Source organism: Bidens hawaiensis, unplaced genomic scaffold (genome assembly GCF_021521415.1).
Source record: "Bidens hawaiensis isolate Kalapana, Puna unplaced genomic scaffold, B.hawaiensis_p1.1 tig00037895_1, whole genome shotgun sequence".
Taxonomy (NCBI): Eukaryota; Viridiplantae; Streptophyta; class Magnoliopsida; order Asterales; family Asteraceae; genus Bidens; species Bidens hawaiensis.
In genome coordinates this window covers 135,119-145,190 of record NW_027496633.1, presented here as the reverse complement: position 1 = coordinate 145,190, position 10,072 = coordinate 135,119, and the positions used below count along the sequence as shown (strand labels likewise).

Sequence of the window (10,072 nt, the reverse complement as noted above, 5' to 3'; positions counted from 1 at the left end):
GAGTGACATCATGTCTATATCTCAAATTAGGATGAATCGAGCATGTTTTATCAAATTGTGTGACATGCTTAAAACATTTGGAGGATTAAAAGCAAATAGGAATATGAACATTGATGAACAAGTTGCCATCTTTCTTCACATCATAGCTCATAATGTTAAGAATCGGGTCATGATATGTCGTTTTCATCGTTCGGGAGACACAATTAGTAGATGTGTTTCTCGAGTTTGTAATGCAGTGATTAGATTGCATTCACGTTTGCTTAAGAAGCCCGAACCTGTTCCCGAGAATTCTACTGATCATAAGTGGAAATGGTTCAAGGTATTATGCAATCATTATACTTTTTCTTTGTTAACTTGCATTAGAGATTAGACATGTATAGTAACACTTTTTTTTTACATTTTGATTTTAGAATTGTTTAGGGGCTTTGGATGGAACATATATAAAATGTTTAGTGTCTACTGAAGAAAAGCCTAAATATAGAAAAAGAAAAGGAGAGATTGCTACGAATGTGTTAGGTGTGTGTTCACAAGATATGCAATTTATTTATGTGTTACCCGGTTGGGAAGGGTCGGCGGCTGATGGTAGAGTCCTTCGAGATGCTCTTGATAGGCCACATGGATTGAAAGTTTCAAGGCCGGGTATGTAACAATATATCATTTAGGTGTATAGAATAAATATAGTAAATTGAGGTAGTTTTGGTGTTTATTAACTATAATGTATTTTTAGGTTATTATTTGGTAGATGCGGGATACACAAATGGAGAAGGTTTCATTGCCCCTTATAGAGGTCAAAGATATCATTTAAATGATTGGCGTGATGGACACCAACCCACTAATCCAAAAGAACTGTTTAACATGAAACATTCGTCTGCAAGAAATGTTATAGAAAGATGTTTTGGCATTTTAAAGGCAAGGTGGACAATTTTGAGAGATCACTCATACTATCCCATTACCCAAAAAAATAGGATTATAATGGCATGTTGTTTGCTTCATAACTTTATAAGAAGAGAAATGCTAATAGATCCATTTGGTAATGAGGACGAGGATGAGGACGAGGATGAGGAAGAGGGCGATGAAGAGACCGAGGTCGACAACGTAATTGCGGATGAAGAAGACGAGGAAGACGAAGATAATATAACTTATATTAGAACTTCAAATGAATGGACAACATTTAGAAACAATCTTGCCCAAAACATGTTTGACTCTTGGAGTGCCAATTGATTAAGAATGTCTTAGAAACTAATTGCTTATGCTATTTTTTGTGTTGATTATGTTATTTGGTGATGTTGAATTATTAAATACTTGCTTATGATTTTTGGTGTTGATTATGCTATTTTGGTGGTGTTGGATGATTAAATACTTTTTTGTGATTTTTGTTTGTTTGTTTGGTTTTGTTTATTATGAATTTTAGGTGATTCTTATGTTATATATATATATTTATGTTTTAGTTCATGTTTTTCTATAGAAATGAAGAAAAATAGAAAATATCGAGGGTGGAGTGCCGAAGAAGATGCAAAACTTATTGAGGCCTTTGTAGACTTGGTTAACACGAATGGATTTAAATCCGACAATTCCTTTAGAACCGGGTACTTGAAACATCTTGAATCATCATTGAAAGAATCACTTCCCGGAACTGGCATTTTGGCTAGACCGCACATCGAATCAAGAGTCAAAACAATGAAGAAAGAGTGGGTAATCGTTCAAGATATGTTAAAAACTAGTGGATTTGGTTATGATAAAGAACGTAATTGTGTGACCGCTGTAACTCCCGTGTGGGAAGCTTATGTTAAGGTATGTGTTAAAGTTTTATGTTATTAACATTTTTTATTTGGTTAATCATAAAACGTATTGATGTTTTGTTTATTATAATCATATCTTGTCAATAGAGTCATCCAACGGAAGATAAATGGAAGCGTAAAAGTCTTCCTAATTATGAAGAAATGTGTGTTTTTTTTGGAAATGATCGAGCTCAAGGCGATAGAGCCAAAAGTGTGGCCGAGATGGAAGAAGAGGCGAATAGGGAGGAACTAGAGGACCAAATGGATGATGAATTTGATGAATTTAGTCATAATGAAGGCACTAATGCAAGTGTTCAAATTGAAGAAACTTCAAGTGGTCGAGGTAAGAAGAGGAAACGTGCGGTCCAAGTTAATTCTTTGTTTTAAAATTTCAATGATGCGGTTGCTTTATTTGGTGACCGTCTTAAGGAAACGTCGGCTGAATTGAGCGAAGGGATAAAGTATGAACTTGAGAAAGAAAATAAAACAACAATGATCACTTACGAGATTAAAAAAATGACATCTTTGTCTCAATTGGAAAAGTTTAGAGCTATAGAAGAAATCAAAAGTGACTATAACAGGGTGTCGACCTTTTGGGATTTGGGTGAAGAAGAAAGAGAAGATTGGGTGAGGTATTTGTTGTCTAAGTAAAAGTTTGGTATGTCATATGCTCGTATTTTGGTACTTTAATTAATGGTGTTTACAACTTGTTGTCATATGTTGGAACGACTTTTATTCGCATTTTGAAAACTCTCTAATCGTATGTTTGAACATTGGTTTTAGTATTATTGGTCTAGACATGTATGATGAAGATGGGTGATATGGGTTTTTGAACTTAACCGTATCAAATGTTTGTTTATGGTGGTGTTATGACGTGTTATTGTGTGACAAGCATAAAAACATATAAATTTGTTTTTTATTATTTTCTTAAATTTTTTTAGTAGTTCTAGATTTTTTATATTAGTTTTAATTTTTTTAAATTATTTTTAACTTTTTTTATATATTTAATATATTTTTTAGTTTTTTTAATTATTTTTTTGTTTGGTTTTTAAATAAATTTTCAATTTTTTAGTTAATTATATATATATTTTTAAATTTTTTTATATTATCATTTTTTTTGTTAGTTTATTATTTATATGTTAGTAGATTGAAGAGAAATGAATAAAGTGGAGAAGATTCCAATTCCAAAGACATATTAACCAACCAAACACATGATAGGGATTTTCAAACATTCCATTCCATTCCAATTCCAATTCCAATTCCTTTAAAACAATTCCGTGAAACGAACGCGCCCTTAGTTTGCAGTCTATACCGAAAACCGACTATATAAAACCTGACCGGTCGGTAAATTCATAATTAAAGCTCCATCCGTGAAACTAAACTGTTTGTAACGATTCAGATTAAATTTTCAAGGGTGTGTTTCGGTCTTCAACGACAACAAAATGTTACAGGCGGCTTGGCTCACAATTTAACTTAAAAACCGTCAAAATCGAATTAAGAAAACACCTATAGGTTACATGTTAAATTTTTTTAATTAAATATATATATAACAATACCACACTCAAATTAAAGACAATAGAATGCTCATTTTTATGGTGTAATTTTTTTAAAAATTATTAACGTACGAAAAAGTCTGATACCATAAATGGGGGGAGTGTATGGCTGATCTTTAAGAAGACCAGTAAGAACCTCAAACACAAGGCGGAGCTCGGCTTGGTAACCTTTTCTGGAGAACCAGTGAGAACCTCAAGACACTAAGCTAGGCTAGGCTTGGCAATCTTCTGAACCTCAAGTGACTAGTCTTTATAGACTTGAGAGAACCCTCAAACAGCCCACCGAAAAATATAAAAGATAAAAGACTCAAAGGAGTTTTTTAGTGAGAGAAACTAGAGAGAGTTAGAGAGAAATATATAAGAAGAAGTTTTTATTTCTCTTCAACTCGGAAAAACTCATCACCTACCTAATTACCCATGAAGCCGGAATTATGGACCCAGAAAGAACAAACGTGGTTAAACTCCTTGATTGGTTCTGCCCAATCAAAGAATGGGTAAAGATGTTGTCATCCAGACAGGGCAGGCACTGCATAGTGTTGTTCGAAAAACCAGGGAGTTACATACGGATTGGTCCGACAAGGAAGGTTAAGGACCCGTCCAAATTTGTCTACGGATGGTTTGAGATGAACCCAACCAGCTATTACTTCAAAATTAATTATCTTCAGCCATGGAAAAAAATCCGTCGTTACATGGCAAATGTAAACAAAGTAAGTTTTGAAGAGATTCCCCCTAAAATCTTGGCAAAGGAAGACGTCTGGACAACTAAAGACCCCTAGACAAAAGAATGGGATCAAGTTATCCTAGACTACTGGAACAGTAAGTGCCCATTCAATGAAGTTTTCGAGATTGATGAAGACAAATACTCACGGGTGAAAGATCCATCTGATCCATCTAACTCTGAGAATTATGATTATGACCCACCAAACGAAGACCCGTACCCAAGTTCATCGGGTTTCACCATCGAATTCTGTGACATGGCGGAAATGAAGATGCATGTGCCAAAAGAATTCCATTAAGTAGTGTGTTTTTATTTTTGTGCTTTTGGTTTGCTTAATGTGTGCTTAAGAATAAAGCTTAATCACTCTTAAAGTGGTTTTAGCAAGTAGGTTATGTATTAAAATATCTAGTATTGTGTGATGTAAGCCATAATGTAATTTGCTAATGTGATGTATGCAATGATGTCATGGACACCCTTCATTGGCCTATAAAAGGAGGGTTCCCCATAGTGTATTTTTCATCCTTGGAAAGAAATAAAAACTTCTTCTTATATATTTCTCTCTAACCTCTCTTTAGTTTCTCTCACTAAAAACTCCTTTGAGTCTTTTATCTTTTATATTTCCTGGTGGGTTGTTTGAGGGTTCTCTCAAGTATAGAAAGACTAGTCACTTGAGGTTTAGAAGATTGTCTAGCCTAGCCTAGCTTAGTGTCTTGAGGTTCTCACTGGTTCTCCAGAAGAGGTTGCCAAGCTGAGCTCCGCCTTATGTTTGAGGTTCTTACTGGTCTTCCTGAAGATCAGCCATACACTCCCCCCCATTTATGGTATCAGAGCCATAACGAGGCTCCTGTTCCGCCTTTACCGGATCTTTTAAGTATGCTCTGTGACTGCCGACGTTGATCGGATCTCTCACATCAGAACAACTGATCTTGTTGAGGACTCGAACAATCTGATACGACGTACAAACACTTTCCCTGTGTCGGTAGACAATTTGTTCGTGAGTGGTAAGACGACGTTAAAGAGCAGAAGAGTCGCTGTAAGTCTCTAGTTTAGTACGAGTTGGGAAAACACAGAAGAGTGTCAAGTCACGTCAAAACTCAGATATGAACCACGAGTCGAGTCTGTCCTGTTCTAGTTCCATGTCCAGTCGTCGGTCGTCAGCGTCTAGGATTGATCAACTATATGAGTTATCTTATCTACCAGATGACTCTAAAATCCCTATTACTAGTATGCCCTTAGTCAATCCCTCTAGTGTCTTTTCAAAACCCCAAAATTCTCTTTCTAAAAGAGTAAAAAAAAAATAATTAGTTCAAACCCCAACCCAGGTGTCAAGGAGTATGTTCAAACCTCCAAGTTTGATTCACACCAGCTTCCAGCCACAAACTCCTAACACCTTTTAAATCTATCCCTTCTCCCAGATATTCCAAGGATCTGCCAAGCACAAGGCTTCACCCACATCCACTTTGGTGCTGTAAGGTTAGCCCTAACCTTCCATGGTAGAAAAGGTCTACTAGCATTCTCTCGAATCGCCCTAGTCAATTCCAGGTTTGTAGAATACCAACACGCCTGTATTGGTACTATCCAGACCACGTTGAACGTCGGCACAGTGTTTGTCACCTTCTACCCAAACTTCAACATACCTCACAACGATCCATCACTGTTAACCACCTTGAAAGCCCAGATCCAGATTGGAGGTGCTCAATAGGTTAATGCCTTTCAAGCAACTTTCCACTATCAGATGGCGTACAGAGTCCAAAACCACTGTTTGGACATCATGGTTCCCGGGCATGACAATTCTGGTGATGCGTTGCTCATCGACATCGATTCCAACGCAGTGCCAACAGTAACACATGTTCCTAAGCAGCTATCCAGAGAAGAGCTCCTTAAGCTCCTCCCAGAAAAATGGATAACTAATTACGAACAGATCCATCAGGCTCCTGTCCAGACAACGACAGTTCCATACTTCGTCCGACTCCAGGACGGTCTTGTCGAACTAAAGTTCAAGAAAGAAGATAAAAGAAATGTCTTCTCAACGATGTACATGATGCAACCTGTAAAGACCCCAACCTCGACAGAACATTTTTCTTATGACGTGTGCAACTGCCAGTCATGCTTAGACGAAGAAGACAGGGTTGAATACGATGAACACGTTCCAAAGAAAAAGAAAGGGTCCTAAAGGTCTCTAAGAAAGAGATATGAAGCGGGAGATCCAACAGTTGGTCTTCTTGGCGAACCATCAGGCAAGTTTGACTACTATGTCCTTTATGGTGATTCACCATCACAACCAACACCAAGACTAGCCAAACCTTCATCACCCAAAGCCCCTCCTAAGAAGAAAGGAATGTTTTTCATGACAACTACCCCATCCACCTCGTCTCCAGATCTCCAGACTGAGTTCCTGGCCCTGACCTCGTTCGAAGATCCTATACAAAAGACAAAGCATAGCTGGAAAGTCCAACCTTCCAGTACTATGAACCCCACAGGATCCTCAAGCCAGATCACAGTTGTAGAAACTACACTCAACTGGCAAAGTGAGAATGTTGTTGCCCAGAACAACGCTCTCAAAGCTATCTTGGCTCAGTAGAACAAGTTTAACCAAACCCAAGAAAGCTTGGTTGGCAGAGTGCAAACCCTGGAGGGTATCATTTATGAGCTACGGACCAAGATGCTTGGCCTTCATAATGAATTACTCCAGTTAGTCAACTAAGCTCCTAGCCCACAGAATCAAAACAGTCTAGTCCAGAAAGAAGCAGAAATGAAGTTCCTCAAAGCCAAGCTTGTAGACCTCGAAAGGCAGCACAAGAAACAAAGAACTTCAACCATGGCCGATGATCCATGGAGGCTACCAAGTGCTCCGTTTGTCAGAACAGCCTTTGAGCCATAGCCGCTACCGGTACACGCGTGGTAAAAAACGTCACCATCAATGAACCTATGGGAAAACGAACAAGCTCAGATCAGAGCTAGAGCAAGAAAGTCATCCTCTAATCGTAGTGCCTCGTCAAGTAGCACAGACCAGAAACCGTCAAGCAGTTCTAAGAAAGACAAGCAGGTCAGAGATGACAGCATGATGATGGCCTACAAAAAGACTCAGCATGACCACCAACGACCACCAACAAATGCCCTGATCATCAGTCATTCTGATGATGTATCACATGTCAGTTCTGAAGAACGGTCAGAATACTCTGACGTAGCTCCAAATTATGAATTTGAGCACTTATTCATGAAACAACCCGAAACCACAAAGTCAAATCATATTAACTCTAATATAGAAGAGGTTGAGTCACGAACAGAACCACAGACAAGTAAAAATGTGTTTTCTAACACAGACTCCAAGCAACAGTTCACCTTTGATGACATCCCGCCATCACAATGGCGCGAGAGATATGTTGAGATGCTAACATGGTGCTCTTCAGAATTGCAATATTATGACATCGACATGGTCATCAAGCGTTTCCTGACAAGATGTCAAGGAAGACTCAGGGATTGGTACTTAACTTTGGGAGCATATCGACAAATGCAAATCAAGCAACGCCCAACGGCATAAGACTTCATGAATATAATTCACAATGAATTTCTAGGAAACCCAATAGAATTCACTGTGAAAGCACGGGATGAATTCCAGAAAATGAAGTGTTGTTCATTTAAACAAAAGGACCTAGAAAGACACTATAACAGAATGTCCAAACGCTTCTATTGCCTACACGGTGTAGATGACGTAAATCTCAAACAGGTCTTTCTAAACTCATTCCCTGAATCATTGTCAAATGATGCATACAGATCCCTAGAAGTAAAGAACATCTAACTCGCCCAAGTCTCTCTCGGTGAACTATACTAGCTAGTCCTAAATGCTCTTTCAAGACTTTGTAACCAGAGAAAATTTTTGGCAGAATTTGAAAGAACTGGAAAGAGCCTTGGATCAGCCTGTGATGATAAGCACCTCAAGATAAAATGCAAAGATAAATCCTCTTGCAACTGCTCACGTCCTTCCAAAAATTATAGTTTCAATGAAGACTACTCAACATGAAGAAAGAAGTCCCACAAGAGAAGAGATAGGCAGAAAGTAAGTGGAAATTCCTGAGCAGAATATCAAACAGAGGAAGAAACATAGACAGGTGTTATGTTTGCAACCAAAAAGGACATTTCGCAAGAGATTGCAAAGACAGGAAGAAAACCCAGGACTTGATGCAGCAAATCAACATGGTTGAGCCAATAGACGTCTCTGACTAGAGTCTCTATATTCTCTTGATGATGAACCAAAGGAGCAGACGATTTGCTCTATCAGGTATGATAATTCGAGTAGTGATTCAAGTGCATCTGACTCGAGTGACTCCAATGATGACGTGACGTATATGTACATGCTAACGTCATCTCACGATGAAGGTTTCCTTCCCAAAGAAGATGAAGAGAGGCTTCTTGTGGAAGATTATCTGCCGACCTGGAAAAACAGTGAAGAACAGTTAACCACTGTTTGCACACTGTCGGTAAAGATTCCTGAAGAAACAGACAAACGAATCTCTCAGAAAAAAGAAGCCCCACTTGAAAAAGCAAAAGTAGAATGTCAGAAGACCACATGCAAAGAAATTATGAAAGAAGGGAAGTATCCAGAAGAGCGGTATTAACCACAACTTTAAAGAGAAAAAGTCAAAAGTAAAGATTCGAGTGTCACCTCGAAAACCTAAACTGTTGTGGAAACCACTGTTACAAAGAATCTCTATTGTTCCTAATAGCGCCGAGAAAGGTTCGACGGTCTATAAAAGCATGAACAACTCCATGATACAGCATCACCCCACCAGTGAAAACAATCATCTGAAAGCCACTAAGAAAATGGAAAGAGATTCCATTCCCAAGCAGCCAAACACATCCCGAATCCCAGAAGAAGTTTTCAAGGTGATCAACAGAAACAACCTTGATGTTTATGAGTTAAACTACAAAACCTTCCTAACCATCACTCTTAAACAAAATGGCCCTTTCATGAAGAATTACATGTTTCACACAGACTACCCCTTTCTTAACATCTTACAAATTGGCAACCTATACCAACTACCAACAGGAGCCATAGGGTTTTTCTGGTACTTGTTTGAAAAGTATAAAATAGCCATGTCCTTCAAATCTGAAAAAATCATCACCTACCTAATTACCCATGAAGCCGGAATTATGGCCCCAGAAAGAACAAACGTGGTTAAACTCCTTGATTGGTTCTGCCCAATCAAAGAATGATGTTGTCATCCAGACAGGGAGGCACTGCCTAGTGTTGTTCGAAAAACCAGGAAGTTACATACGGAGTGGTCCGACAAGGAAGGTTAATGACCCGTCCAAATTTTTCTACGGATGGTTTGAGATGAACCCATCCAGCTATTACTTCAAAATTAATTATCTTCGGCCATGGCAAGAAATCCGTCGTTACATGGCAAAGGTAAACAAAGTAAGTTTTGAAGAGATTCCCCCTGAAATCTTGGCAAAGGAAGACGCCTGGACAACTGAAGACCCCCAAGACAAAAGAATGGGATCAGGTTATCCTAGACTACTGGAATAGTAAGTGCCCATTTAATGAAGTTTTCGAGATTGATGAAGACAGATACTCACGGGTGAAAGATCCATCTGATCCATCTAACTCTGAGAATTATGATTATGACCCACCAAACGAAGACCCGTACCCAAGTTCATCGGGTTTCACTATCGAATTCTGTGACATGGCGGAAATGAAGAAGCATGTGCCAAAAGAATTCCATTAAGTAGTGTGTATTTATTTTTGTGCTTTTGCTTTGCTTAATGTGTGCTTAAGAATAAAGCTTAATCACTCTTAAGTGGTTTTAGCAAGTATGTTATGTATTAAAATATCTAGTATTGTGTGATGTAAGCCATGATTTAATTTGCTAATGTGATGTCAGCAATGATGTCATGGATACCCTTCCTTGGCCTATAAAAGGAGGGTTCCCCCTAGTGTATTTTTCATCCTTTTGTTTAAAAATCGGTGGTGGGAAGTTGATTTAAAATTGAAATTAAAAGGAACATATGAGTAAAGATGA

General features: G+C 38.3%; 1 pseudogene; it reads left to right on the top strand.

Moving 5' to 3' along the window:
* The first annotated feature begins 1,430 nt into the window (after positions 1-1,430).
* On the top strand, positions 1,431-2,468 carry LOC143589832 (uncharacterized; annotated as a pseudogene).
* Positions 2,469-10,072: the final 7,604 nt, after the last annotated feature.